At 40.8% G+C, this 14,082-nt stretch overlaps 1 long non-coding RNA gene across 1 annotated transcript; it reads right to left on the minus strand.

Moving 5' to 3' along the window:
• Window positions 1-621: 621 nt before the first annotated feature.
• Window positions 622-3,913, minus strand: LOC310892352. Its single transcript, XR_014578058.1, has 3 exons — window positions 2,974-3,913; window positions 2,193-2,366; window positions 622-1,371 (listed from the first exon to the last, which is right to left on the minus strand). It is a non-coding gene; the product is annotated as an uncharacterized lncRNA (long non-coding RNA).
• Window positions 3,914-14,082: the final 10,169 nt, after the last annotated feature.

The raw sequence follows: 14,082 nt of genomic DNA on the forward strand, positions 1-14,082 counted from the left end.
GTATATAAGAAAGCACATCATAAAGCCCAACTTTATAGGTTCCTTATCAGCTTGGGGGAAGATGAAATAAAAGAGAAAGAGTTTCCTTATTTTGCCTGCTAGTATGCCAGTTTCATAGGCAAGTGTCTTTCAGTTGCTTGTGTTTGATGGATCCTTGTACCTTTAGCAGACCTCTTAAATACAGACCAGAAACCCACAGACGTGCACAGATCGCAGGCTAAAAGCGAACACCAGACAATGCTGTTTCCCTTTTTCCCAGCAATGCAAGAGAAATGGTTGTCCCCCGGATTAAATCCTGGAGCAAAGTGGATGTTTAGAGGAACTTTTGCTGAATATGGTCTCAGACTCAATTACAAGAGATAGCCTGAGATTCCCAGGAGGGATGCAAAGCATATATACTCACGGTCCCCTTAGAAAAGGAACAATGGAGAGCAATGTAAGTGGGCATTACTGAAGGAAATTTTACTGGTCTTTGAATGTTATGATTACCAGTTCTCTGAATGCTTACCAGCCCTATTATATATATCCTTTCCAGGTCTCCTGGTCTTTAACACTTCTGTACATCTTGTACTTAACTAAATAAATTAAATTAAATAGCATGGTCTCAGACTTTTCCTGTCTTTCAGACCGATTCATGTAAACTATCTTTCTTGTGCAGGAAAGTAGAAACAAATGATATTTCTAAGGTAAAGAACAGTGATCAATTAAAATATTCAGATAGCCCGATTCGGTGAGCTCTTTCTGATGATAGCTGGTTTTTAGTAAAGTAGAGACCCTGTTTTTCATCAGACAGATACAATTTAATCAAAAAAATCTGTTTCATTCAAAGTTTTCAGATCCATTCTGGGTATTTTCTGCTTCTTCTCAAGGTTTCCTCTGAGCCTTTCCTTTCGCCTTTTTTCCAGGTACCCTGCTGCCTATCATGATTTACCCTGATCAGAAATATTTATTCTTTCTCTCCTCTTCTTTCCCTGACCCCTGAGAATTTTGAACAAATAGCCACTCTGGTGTTTCCTGTCTTAAGAAATACCGTCATCAAAAAAGAGCAGCATATTTTGTTTCCGTATTTTCAACGTAAGAACATGTAGGAAGGAAAGAAAATCACTAGCTGCCATGCCTTGGCACTTTTTATAGAAATACTCAGCCTCGTTTCAACTAATTTCAGCCTCCCAGAAGTCAGACATTTAGTAAGCCAGCCTTTTGGGCTTCCCTCGTCATCAGCAGAGACAGACACGTGCCCAGGTGAATTCATCCTGCCGACGATCTGTGTCACCTCTCTCAGGATGGGATGAATCACTTCTGCCAGAGCCGGCAGGCTGGATGAGCTGCTGGCTCCCATCACACCCGGACCCTGAAGCAGCTGAAGCCTGGCTGGAGGAATTACACCCACCATGAATGCACACGCAGGGGAGAACAGCACTGCTTCTGACACAAAGCATTCAAGTGCATTTAAGCAAAGCAGGAGGGCATTTTAACTGGTAAAACTATATTTAGTCCAAATTTAGTTACATGAATGCTTTACTCCACACTTCCTTATTATTCAAAACTTTTACGTATCTTTTCCTCAAATCGTGTTTCCATCTCCAATTCAAAACTGAGTTTAAAGTTAAGAATTCAACGATTTCAGTGAAATAAAATTTACTTTTGCACAACTTTGTTGAGTATTTATTATTACTATTATTATTATCCACTAATTCACTCCACTAGTTTCAAGACTTGTATAACTGCTGTTGATGTGGGAAATAATTCAAGAAAAGGACATGCTTCGGCAGTTTAAAAAAAAAAAAAAAAAAAGAAAAGAAAAGAAACCTCTCAACTTGTATGAGCCCAATGGTGTGGAAGTTACCATTTGAGATACAAAGCTTTTCATTGATTTATGGAGCACTTTTGTTAAGGGAATATATGAGTATTAACTCCACAGGTATCTGGTGACTCCATGCTGGAGGAGAGTCACCATCCTTCTGCCTTTCCTAAGCACTAGCCATATGAAAGAGGATAGCTATCTCATCTTTCTTATGTGAACATAACCCACTAGCCTCCTGATACCCAACATAGAATGCCCTCTTCTAGAACGCCAGTGATCAGTAATTAAAGAGACCAATACACCTAGTTTACATACATTTATGTATATACATCCTTATCCAGCACCATGGGGAAGCAGAGATGTATTAGGAATATGAAATGTGTTTTACCTGGGAAGCCACAGAGTAGAAACCTCTCAGGAGGACCAGCTCTCCAGCAGCAGCACCCATGGGGAGGCTGGAGATGCCCTGGCCAGGTGGCACACAGCAAGATCAGGCTGGCAGGTCTTCGGTGGCCACGCTCAGGTGCTCGGTGATAAGGACTGTTTGCCTAACAACTTGTTTCTGCAAGGAAAATAACATTTCCTAAAACATCTGAAGTGTTAAAAATGAAATTCAGGATTCGGATGACGGGGTGATCTGCTTTGCTCAGTAGAGTTCATTAATACGGTAGGACACGGCTTACTTGTGAAAGGAGGAAAATGGGGGCTTTTTTGTTGCTAAAATTTATAAACTGAGGGAAATAACTGTTTATATTACTACTGATAGTAATGTTCTCTCCTTATACCGACAAAGTCGTGTAGCTAAATCAGCCAAAACGACTAGTAACGTAGACACCTAGCAACATCTAGTGACCAGATCAGGCTAATGCAGGAAAATATTGGAAATGAGCTTTTACAGAAACACACTTAATCTGATTCCAAGACTGACCCCGATTTTATTCTATTGCTTCATCAAAGTTTTATTCTAGCTGAAACTCATTCAATTCCTGAATAAAATGTTCTGGTTTTAAAATAGACATTTTCTTTAATCAACTTGCAGATTTTACAAGAAAACAGTCTCCTTTTAAAAAAAAAGTTTCCCAAATCCCGAACAATCAAATGGGTTGAAAAATAGATATGAAATTACTGAAAGTGTTTTATACAATAATTGAAAAATCTGTATATCTTACCCTGCGTTTAAGCAGCACTGATGGTGTGGAACCACTGAGATCTCCATGATAACATCCAAGAATGATGCTCTATCTTTATTTAGGAGTTCAGCATTTAATATATAACCTATTAAAACATAAGCAATAAGATATTTTAAGCAATATGTTTAACAGATGGTGACTACCCTGACTCCATGTATGGGTGCTGGAGTTATATGCAAGCAGGAAAACTGTTCCTTTTTTTTTTTTTTTTTCATTTTACTTTTTAAATATTGCTTTGACTTAATGGAAAATGTACATGGGGACAGAAAACTTACTACTGCTTTTTTTAACCAATTCCACTGACCAGCTGTTTCCCATATTAACTTTATCAAAGACCCGTGGGGAAAAATGTGTGGTTCTGTGGGTAAACAAATTACCAGCAAAGAGACACAAGTGGTAAATTTGTGACTGTGTATGTCAGTAATTTCAGATATGAATCTCTGGGGTCCAGTTCTGAATTTGTTAGACACCCACAAATCTATGAGGTTGTCAACTTTTAAAAAATTAATTCCAACTAAGAGAGGATGCAAATTTAAAGCAAAAGAGTCTTTCTTAGATATCACCACATGTACACAGCTCCTAGCTGAGAATAACAATGCCTTGTTGTAGATGAATTAGCTGTTTCCAATGACAATCATCTTTCGAAGACGGCTCTTCCAGAAGGACTCTGTATACAGCCAGAATGAATGATAAAAACCAGAGGGTGGAAGCAACAGGGAGGCAGACTGGGAACTTCTCCCAGAAGCACATGTTGGGGGCTTCCTCACCACTTGCTTGCCCCCTCGCACTCCTGGGTGTGGGAGGTCTGACTGCGGTCATGGTTCAGCCTCTAAGACATGTGCATGGCCCCAGCGCTGCTCACCCCGACCCGACGGGGCTGCCATGCGGCCAGGCACCCCATGAAGCCCAGACGTACTTTCGGCTGGCCTCTTTGGCTTCAGCTTGGCTTCAAATGCTTCTCACCTGTGCTTAAAAGCAAGAATGAAATGAGGAGGGTTCGTCCGCTGGCTTTTCCAGTGCCTTTTTTTATTCTGCCAAACAAATTCTGAAACACAAGGCAGAAAAAATGTGTGAATGGAGTAACTTGAAAGGATGGACAGGCACAGGCACATCACTGAGGGTCTTGGGGTTATTTTGCTTTTGTGTGAAAAAGAATTAAAAGTGGGGTTTCAACTTAAATGTGCTGAGCGAAGCAGTGTCCTAATGTGGCTAACATTCCTGTCCCGTTGTTTTCCTTTACTGATCTTCAGTGAATGTCTGCTTCCTCGCTGCACAGTAATTAATTTTTCAGTAATGTTTCTCTGCAAAGACATTAAAAGACAAACTGGTTTCTCCACAGTGTAAATATTGCAAGGCTTGCAGTAGGAGAACATTTTGGAAGAGTTTTGTGTGTATTTAGAAGAGGAATAATACAAATCACTCTTATGTTTTTGGCCAGAAAGAGCAGAGCAGCCTTTGTGTCTATCATTAATGTGAATTATACATCACATGTGTAGTAAATACATACAGGAATTATATACGGGCGTGCTGCAAAGGAAGCACTGACAGCACTAACACCCAGGTGAGCCCATTATCATAAGGCAAGATCAAGGCACCTAATTCTAAAGCACTACTTCCTTAGGCTCAGGCATTGTATTGGCAAGAGACAGACAGGAAGCATGCTTTAGGTCTGCTCCAAAGCCTCCCGTCACCCTCCATCCACCGTGGGTGAAGCACTGTTTTCCAAATTAAGTGTGCTATATATATTTTTAAAAGTGAATTCATACTCTGATTATTACCCATTTAATGAGTAATTCATGAGTAAGTTCATGAGTACCTATTTCCTGGGCACATGGAGTTACAAATAATTATTGATGTTTAAAATTCTGGGTAAATAGAAAGTTCCCATGAAAATTCATTTGACTATTTAAATTAATTTCCTATGACTCCTTGAATGCGTGTTCTCATAAGTGATTTTACTGGCAAAAATGCTCACCAAGACAGCAACTTTCCAGTGAACGCTGCAGGATACATCAGAAAGCAAATTTGCATCCACTGTCAGGAGCGCCTGCACCAGGAACTCATCACCAAGAGGAGGCCAGGGGATGGAGGAGTCCCACTACGCACAATGCTTGGTTGGACCAGGCCCAACTTCAGGTCTGGAGTCTGCTCCCCTGATTCTGGAGGCACACTCACAGTTTTGCCCACGATCCCTGACCAAGGGACCCATCACCTTGTGCACATCCAGCTCCTCATGCAGCAGTAGGTGCTGGACCCTTGATGTCCAGCCTTGGAAGAAAGCCCTTGAGGTTCCTTCTGCACATCTGATGAGGGACCAAGTCGCCTCCCATCTCAATAAATTTCTAAATATATTTTTAAAATGTTATTCTGAGGCATTTCTGTTATGATTTTGCCAAGAAATTTCTGAAAACCGAAGGCTGGCTACTCTGCCCAAACAGATACAACTCCACTTCTGGAGAGTAGAAAGATACCCCCCGGCAGTTCATTGTAAAAATCAGTTTTAAAATATAGATATATATATTTCAGGTAAAAAAAATATTTGAGATCCGTGAAATTTATTATTATCATGTATATGGGATAAAATCTTTGTTAACATAATTAATTAAATATTATATCTACTACCAAGTGGTATAATCCAGGCCTGTAGAATAGAGAAAGGAAAAAAAAAAAAAAAAAAAGAGTGAATTGTTGTAATTCTGGGGGCCAGGAAGGTGAAACATCTCAAATTCTCCCAGACAGATTCTTTTCTGATAACATGAAGATACTCACAAACCTCCTTGCAAATGCCGTGCAGTATCCACATGTGCCAATTTTCATTCTTTCAAAGACTTCAGAAGTCAGGCTTAGTGCATATGAGAGCAGCTGATGCCTTTGATTGAGGATATTGTTATTACTGAATGCACTTCTGTCACATTTGCTCATCTGAGTGCAACCTCTGAGGAGTTATCTGCACACAAGCTGCTTTGGAGAGTGTGCAGCACAGACCTTTTCTTTTTGATTTTACATGTGTTTGTTCTCTTGAAAGGCTTTTAGCCCTGAGGTAAGGATTAGACAACAATTTAGCAGCCTTAAAAGACATCATAAAAAAATAGACTCAACTGTCATCTTCAGAAGAAAGAGGCCTCATTTGGTTTTCAGGAGTGTTGCATTGTTTTCCACACTAGGTTTACTGCTGCTTACAGCAGATGCAAAACAGAATCATTTCCGCAAGCTGAGTACTTTGAGAAAACCCACTGCTGTAATGTCAATCTGATAGTCTTTTTTTTTCAGCCAATGTTCATCACACACCTAATTTGTAGGTCACCTGAGCAAACAACACACTTTGAAGTGAAACACCGAAATGGATCCCACCACACCACCAGTCTGGAAATCGAGACCTCTTTGCGTGACTTGTTGCTCCCATTGCGCCAAACAGAGCTCCCACCCCACCACCACACCAGCCAGCGTGCACTCAGATCTCAGCAGCCTTTGGGGAGTATTTGCTCTCTCCTAGGACAGCAAAACAGTTCATGTCAGAGGGCGAGAGCATAGCAGTATGATTTTTTCTGGAGTGCTGACTTTCTGCTGAAGCTGTATTTCCCTTCATGCAGCAGAGAAGTATTGCACAGCCTTCTACAGACAGTGTTGGTGGTGCAAAATGTGTGCTTTCACACAATTTTTGCACTGCTAGCAGCACGCAGAACCACAGCCCGGGTATGTCTGCACAGACGGGCCCAGGGTTTGGTGTGTATGAAGTACTGATACAATATGTCTCACCGATAGTTTGTACATTAGAAAAAAGCAATCAGAGAAAGAGAAAACATAGTCTTCTTTAAATCAATGGCATGCCAAAAATGTTGTTGCAGGTTTAATTAGTGGTAAGTGTAACTAATGCCCAGGTTTGATGCAGAGGTGCGTAAAGAAGCTATTACAGAGCCAGGTGATGAAGAGAGTGAGAGCACCCACTCTTGGTCAAAACCTTCCCATAGAGCCAGTCCTGAGTAGAAACCATCTGGTTAAAAAGCATTTGGGGCTGATATAGAGCATGTAGACATTCAGCTTTATTGATCACTGGAGCTAGCTTTTCTTTTGGTCTTTTGCTGGGAATTCAGAGAAGCAATAGCAGAAAATAATAATAACAATAATAATAATAACAACAGAAAAGCTAACAAAGAAGGCAGAAGCGCCAAATGTGGGAGCTGTAGCAGCATGACAGAGAATGAAAAGTTGAGAAAGTGAGTTTTTAAGGCAAACGCTGTCAGAAAAGTCTTGAATCTGTTGCAAAGATGCTACCCTTGCTTGATCCAAAGATATAAGACATTGATTCAAGCTTCAGCTTGTAATGGAAAACACCTGGTGGGGCCCAAACTACTTCCTAAATGCTTCAGTCCAAAAAGGGGATAACAGGATATACTCATCAACATTTGGGAGCCTCTTCAGAGCATTATTTTGCAGAACATACTGCTCTGGGCATCATAGCAAAGAGGTAAACCTCAGCTAGGTAGCCAAGTTAGAAAACTAGTCTCCCTGGAATCCTCTTTGTGCTGGCTTTGGGGACTGACAGACTCTTAAAAGGCTCAAAATGAGTTCAGCAGAGACTGAGACCAAGATGTTCCGGTTTTTATACCACTGTGGTTACAGTCTGACATGTCATTGACAAGGTTTGCAATGAAAGATATATTTCATTTTCATTCCTTCCTCACCAAAGAGCAAGGGGAATCTTTATGTGTAAAAAATGCTGGTTCTTCCTCAAAGTTCAGCCATTTGGGGAACAACTGATCAGACAGCCTATACTGCTGCTAAGTCCTTCTAGCCTCCAGCAGTATCAAGATGTCCTTGTTAACAATGATGGTTTTTACACCTAAATATGCTGTTTAGTGTGTTCTGCTGTAATGCTTCTAGGAGAGAAAAGAGAAAATAGTATGTGATTTTAGAGAACCCTAGAATAATTCAGGTCGGAAGGGACCTCGGGAGGCTCCAGCCCAACCCCTTGCTTAGAGCAGGTCCAGCCAGATCAGGCTGGGATACAGAAACCAGTATGGGATTTTTTGGTCAGCAAAGAGTCTAAACACTGCCACAAAGCAGCACTATGCAAAACAGTCCAGAAAGAGGCAATACATCAAGACTCTACACGGAAAAATGTGTGGGGAAGTATCAGGCTAGCATAGCACAGCAAATCACAGAATTCCTATTGAATGCTCCAATTACTCAGGCATATTCCCAGAAAGGTTTGCTCTTGCAAACACAGAACAAGAAAAAAAAAATAATAAAGCCTCAGTAAACTCAAGGTTATCTTTCAAGCAAGTAACTGGGATTTTCATTCAGATCCTGATGCTTGGCATAGCTACACATTCTAATGAAATATGAAACATACATCCCAGTGAGCATGTCTGTGTCAGCTTCAGAGAGAACAGGGATCATGAAGAGTACTTTATTATTGACTTGTCTATGATTTAACATGAGAAAGCAAGCATGGAACTAGATGCTTGATAAAAGCCATAGATATTCATGCTGAATAAAGAATAAAGAAAAATTCAACACAACTGCATTAAACCAAAAACTCAAGCTTGTGATTTTGGAAAGTACTACATGAAATGAATTACCAAACACCGCATCTTGATGAGGGCAATGTGGTATTAATATCAGTGCAGACACCCATGCCAGTACCTGCAGACAATGACGTCAGTAACCTAGAAGCTTTGGAAAGAGGTATCCTGACCTTCATGGATATTAATCGGTGCTACGACAGTCCTCAAAAGGAAGACCATAAGTCCAGTTTGTGTTGCATCATAGTAAATACACCACATTATTTACAAGACACTGGAAAATGGCTCATATATCTGGAAAAAAAAAAAAAAAAGCCTACTAAAAGCCTACTCAAGGACATATCAAAAACCTATTTGGTGTTTCTTGACTTTACTTGGCTGAAACCAGTGATAAGCTTCCCTCCAAATTATGAGGTGCACATTATGCTTCACAGGATGAGTTTACCTGAATATGTGATGCAATAAGAAGCCTTTGTAGACAATTCCAAAGTAAAAGTATTCCTCTGGCATTATAGGAGAAAACAGTTATTATTTTACTGTATATAGTATGCTCCTTTGGAGGATTATTTCCTAAATTGTAAGTTATATACACTGAAGTGAAAGTGTCAGGTGAAGTAACAAAAGAAGGAATGAAAAACAAAAGATTTGTGTTAGACATATCCACCAGCTTCTTGCATATTACTGTCAGAGGAATAGAAATTTCTGTGGGTTAACAATACAAATTACTACACTTAAAAAAAAAAATAGACTGTGTTATTAGCTTGATAAGGTTGTCCAATACACATAGTAACTACTTAAAACATAATGCTTACTAGCATATAGAGTTAATGAATTTGAGGAGCTGATTATAATCCACTGGCTGGAGCTGACAGCCTTCTGGCTTACACACCATATGGTATAACCCATCCTTCAACACTTGAAGAAATTAATTTTGCTCTCTGCCACTTTAGGTGCACCCATCTTTTTGTGTGCAGATATATGGGTTCTGGTATGAGTCCTGCTGAAATTTGTAGGAAGGCTTTTAACTCATCTCTGTGGGGTTTTGGATACATCTGTAGCTGACAGGAATTTAGATTTAATTGATCTTATGCATTTGAATCCTACAGTTGGATGTTCATATATTTTCACAATTCACAGCGAACACCAACCCATGAAATGCATTTATCAAATCATATGTTTTCTGTGACACCATCGCTTTTATGCTTTCATGCTTTTTTTTTTTTTTTTAGTTTATTGCTGGTGCATTTTTCTTCTGTATGACTCAAACTAATAAAGTAACTCACATGTCCAGGTGGGAGAGACCAATCTTCTAAACTCATCTTGCCCACTAGCACAAACTTCCTTGTCATCTGACCTGCACCCTACAGCCAGATGCCAGGACAGTTTACATCTAATGACTTCCATTTACTGAATCCCCTAACTAAACCAATGAGGGCTCACCTCAGCTAGGGACTGCCAAATATGGACATTTATCAGAGACTGAAGAAAACTGGGTTATATTTCTGGACTCTGCCATGAGCCAGTTTCCTGACCCTGGGCAAGACACTAGCCTCACTCCCCTCTTTCCCTTGTCCTGCCTCCTCTGCTGAAGTGGCTCCTCTCCAGGACAGTCCTTCTCTCTGCGTTTGTGCTTGCGTCTAGCCCAGTGCAGCAGCCAGCTTGGCTGAAGTAACTGAGAGCAACTGCTCCGTAGCGAATAAAGGCCATGAATGTGGATTGCTGTGGAGATCTAGGAGGCCCGGAAACGGTCACGAAAGCAATAACAAATGAATTCAAGCAAATGTTTGGATTAAAAATGTATTGATGCTTTTGTATTACATGTAACACACAGCATCCAGAAAATTAAGTCTGCACTCTATTTGTACCAGTTCACTTTGGAAAACGGTCTAGGGGAAGCAGGGCGAATGAGGCAGCTGTCAGACCTGGCTGCTGTGCTGATAGTCTGAGCTCGGAGCTGGAGGCACCCTGCTGGCATGCTCTGCTGGCAGACACGGGCCGCTCTGCTTGCCCCCAGACAGGGCTCCTGGAAGAAGACTGAGGAAGCACACCTGCATCGTTTATTCATCCCTAAGAAGGAAATATCCACCTAGCCATGCAAGATGCAGGTGTTAGTCTTTATGGAAATCTTGTTACCATGAGCTGGCAAAACCACCATCATTGGCTGCATGGATATTGTAAGACAGAAGTCTAAACAAAATAATACCTTTTGACTTTAAACCAGGATTAAAGTTAGTTTTTCATGATTATGATTCCTGGCACAAAGTGCTCCAGACAACATTTCAACACCTTTATTTCTTTCTTTTCATTTATTAAAGCACCTACATGAGATTTCAACATGCATGCACAGGGTAAATACGATCTTAAGATAACACTTAGGAAATGGTCTTTGTTAAATTATAATCTCTTGAGCTTCACACTGTATTCTGGCTGTCATTAGAGAGATTAAACTGCACTTTTTCTGTGTCTTGTTTATTTTAGCATCATATAAAAGGTGAGATTTACTGTACCAAAACACAAACGCGTAGTGTTGTCTGAGGAAGACAATGAAAGACTGTATATGCTTCCACCGACACAGTAACACTAATTTGGAATTATCCCAAGCATTTATTTCACCCATCAGGAACCTCCTTTATTTACAACAACAGTTACAATTCACTTGTTATCTAGTTCTTTCCTCTTTTTTTTTTTTTTTTTTTTTTTTGCAGACACCTCCCTTTGAACCTCCAGCCTCCCTTCAAACCATCTGGGAGGAGACAGTTCCCCATAGAGTGGCTGGGATGCCACTGACCTCCCAGCACAGAGCACATGCAACACTCAGAGGGGTGAGGCATTTTTTCTGAGCTACCTCTAAGGGAAAACCACTGTGAAAAAAAAAAAAAGAATAGTTAAGTGGTGTTCCCCTGTTCAAGGAAAGCATCCCGTCTACCCTGGCACATTTGCCATAATCAGCATTATCAGATGCACCAATACTGCCCTACTGCTTGAGAGCTCTGCTTGCCCTCCTTTTACATGCTCTCAGGGGATGAAGGGGAACCCTTCACGGGTGCTATAATTGCAACTCCCCCCGATCCCTCTCCTATGGCATTGATGAGGCTGGCATCGTGTATGCACACACTGGCAGAGACACAGGAGAGGTACAACAGTAAGGGGTCCTGCTACCAAAGCAGAAGGACCCTGAAGATGCTTGAGACCATGCTGCCATGGGGATGTGAGGGAAAGCTATGAAGGATCTTAAAGAATGAAGGAGGGAAAATTGGCGGACAGTAAAGAAAGAGCAAAGAAAGCATTGAAAACCCATGAGTAGACTGAATAATGAGGAGCCAAATATTATGGAAGGACAGAGGAAGGCAAGAACAGATTATATAAATACAGCTAAAAGATAGAAAGGAGATCATATTAATTAAATATATATATATTTAATAATGGAAAAAAAAAAAAGAGAGAGAGAGAGAGAAAGAGAGAGAAATGCCAGTAACTCTCAGTGAAAAAAGGTCTAAGGTGTGGTGATTTTAGACAATAGAAGACCTCACACAAAGTTGATAGTTGTATCCATAGGCAGAGTAAATCAGTTTTTGATGAGGACTTTGTCTTTATATCACACCTACCCAGGCAATGCCACACACTGCTTTTGCAATTATATGTCTTTGAGATCTCCTTATCCTACAGGTTTCCCAAGGAAGGGACATGCATACACCAAATGCAGCATCCACCTATTACAATAAAGTTACACAACTAAAACTGTCGCCTGAGCAAGGATTCGAACAAATTGGACAATGGGATTTGTGGAGAATTGTCTTGTAGTTATGGGGCATGTTGTTAACAGCCTGACTTGGAACCACTAATGCTATTAAATTCTGGAAAACAATTTAAAGGGTCATTTTAGGCCAAATACATGTAGAGGCTGAGGTGACAGAAGCCCTCCCACACTCCCAACTCCCCACCAGCAACCGAGTATCCCACCCTATGATCCCCAAAGTATGGCAGAAAGGAACAAAATCTGAAAAGGAGGAAGGCTCTCCTAACTCCCAGTTGTGAGAGAGGACCAAGAGACAAGCTTTAGACATGTTTGGTTTAGGCTCAGAGGAATTTCTGCTAATAAAGAGGGGCACACCAGAAAGTTGATTGTATTAACAGATGAAAGTTTGAATAGAGAAACTGCCCTTACCATGTCTGGGATGAGAAGTCCCCATGCCGCGAGTTTCTAGCACTATCACCATAGCCTGTAATTCAGAGTATTGCTAATATTAAACTCTGTTTAGCCTATGAAGTAAAAGAAGGTATTTAAAGGTCTTCTGTGGAGAAGAAATTTGTCCATTTCCCATGTCCTATGAATTGCTGCTGAAAATTAAAATGATAAAAAAAAAAACACAGCTGCAGTGATTAGTTAGCCCCAGCTAATGGACTAGGTGCAGACACAAGCAGAACAAGGAAACATTGGGAGGTCCAGATCTGGCTTCCCCATGAGACTTGACAAATACCTGAAAACTGATGTTTTATTAAACTTCCTTTCAAATTGAAAGTTGTCCTTCTTTGATACCAGTCAAGTCCTAAAAGAAGGGTCACATAATTGCAGGATTAGTATCAGTCATGCAGCAGAATAAATTAATCCAACTTTTTCTTTTGATCCTCATTTTTAAGCATCTGGCACTGATCTTAAAGAAAATAACCTAAAATATTGCCAGCTCCTATATACAAAAAGAAAACTATCTACCTCTAAAGTGACACCTTGAAGAGGATGTCAAGTGAGAGGAATCTTGAAGGCAGGTTTGATTTTTTTTTATTACCGATAAAAACACAAAGCATTTTTGTCATAACCTTTAGCGTTACTTGTCATAGCTCTTGTGTATTCTCATTCTGAGTTTTTACTAATAAGAATGATAAATTGTAAATAATTTTTTACTCCTGAGATATTTCAGAAAAATAACTGACACATTTAAAGTCTGCACTCTTAGCAGATCATTAATTACTTCATTTAAGAGTTGACAGGTCTCATGTCATGCTATACACTGTTTTTCAAACTGTCACACCCACACTCTGCCTAAAAGCTGTTGAGTGTAAGCGTTGTCATTTATAATGCAAAAAGGGTATCATTGATTATGTCCTGATTATTCATCATAATGCTTTCTTTCATGTGTACTTAATCACTGCGGTTTCTTGGAATATGCAAACCTTTCAGGCAAATCTTTCTGTAGACCAACCCAAGCAGCGATCTGCACTGACACCAGCTGGGTAAATAGGGCCGGAGGCCTTGCGAACAATGCCATGGCACACACACGGGAGGGAGCTGGGCCCAGGGGCGCAGAGGGGGAAGCACAGGCCGAGCTGCAGAGCCCAGGCGCAGCCTCTGCCCCTGCAGCAACGCAGGGCTCAGGCCCACGTGTTTGGAATGGCCACCATTTGCCTTGATTCTCCACGGGGTGAGGGCCTGGCTGGTGCTGGAGGTGGCCGAGGTGACCCAGGCTTCTGCCTCACTCACTGAACAGGCAGACACGAACAGAGGCCTTCCGCTAAAACTTGTACTTTTTCACACAAACCCGAAGGCCAGTTGTACACAGTGTCTGCA

The sequence above is a fragment of the Anser anser genome (assembly GCF_964211835.1).
Source record: "Anser anser genome assembly, chromosome: 1".
Classification (NCBI taxonomy): Eukaryota; Metazoa; Chordata; class Aves; order Anseriformes; family Anatidae; genus Anser; species Anser anser.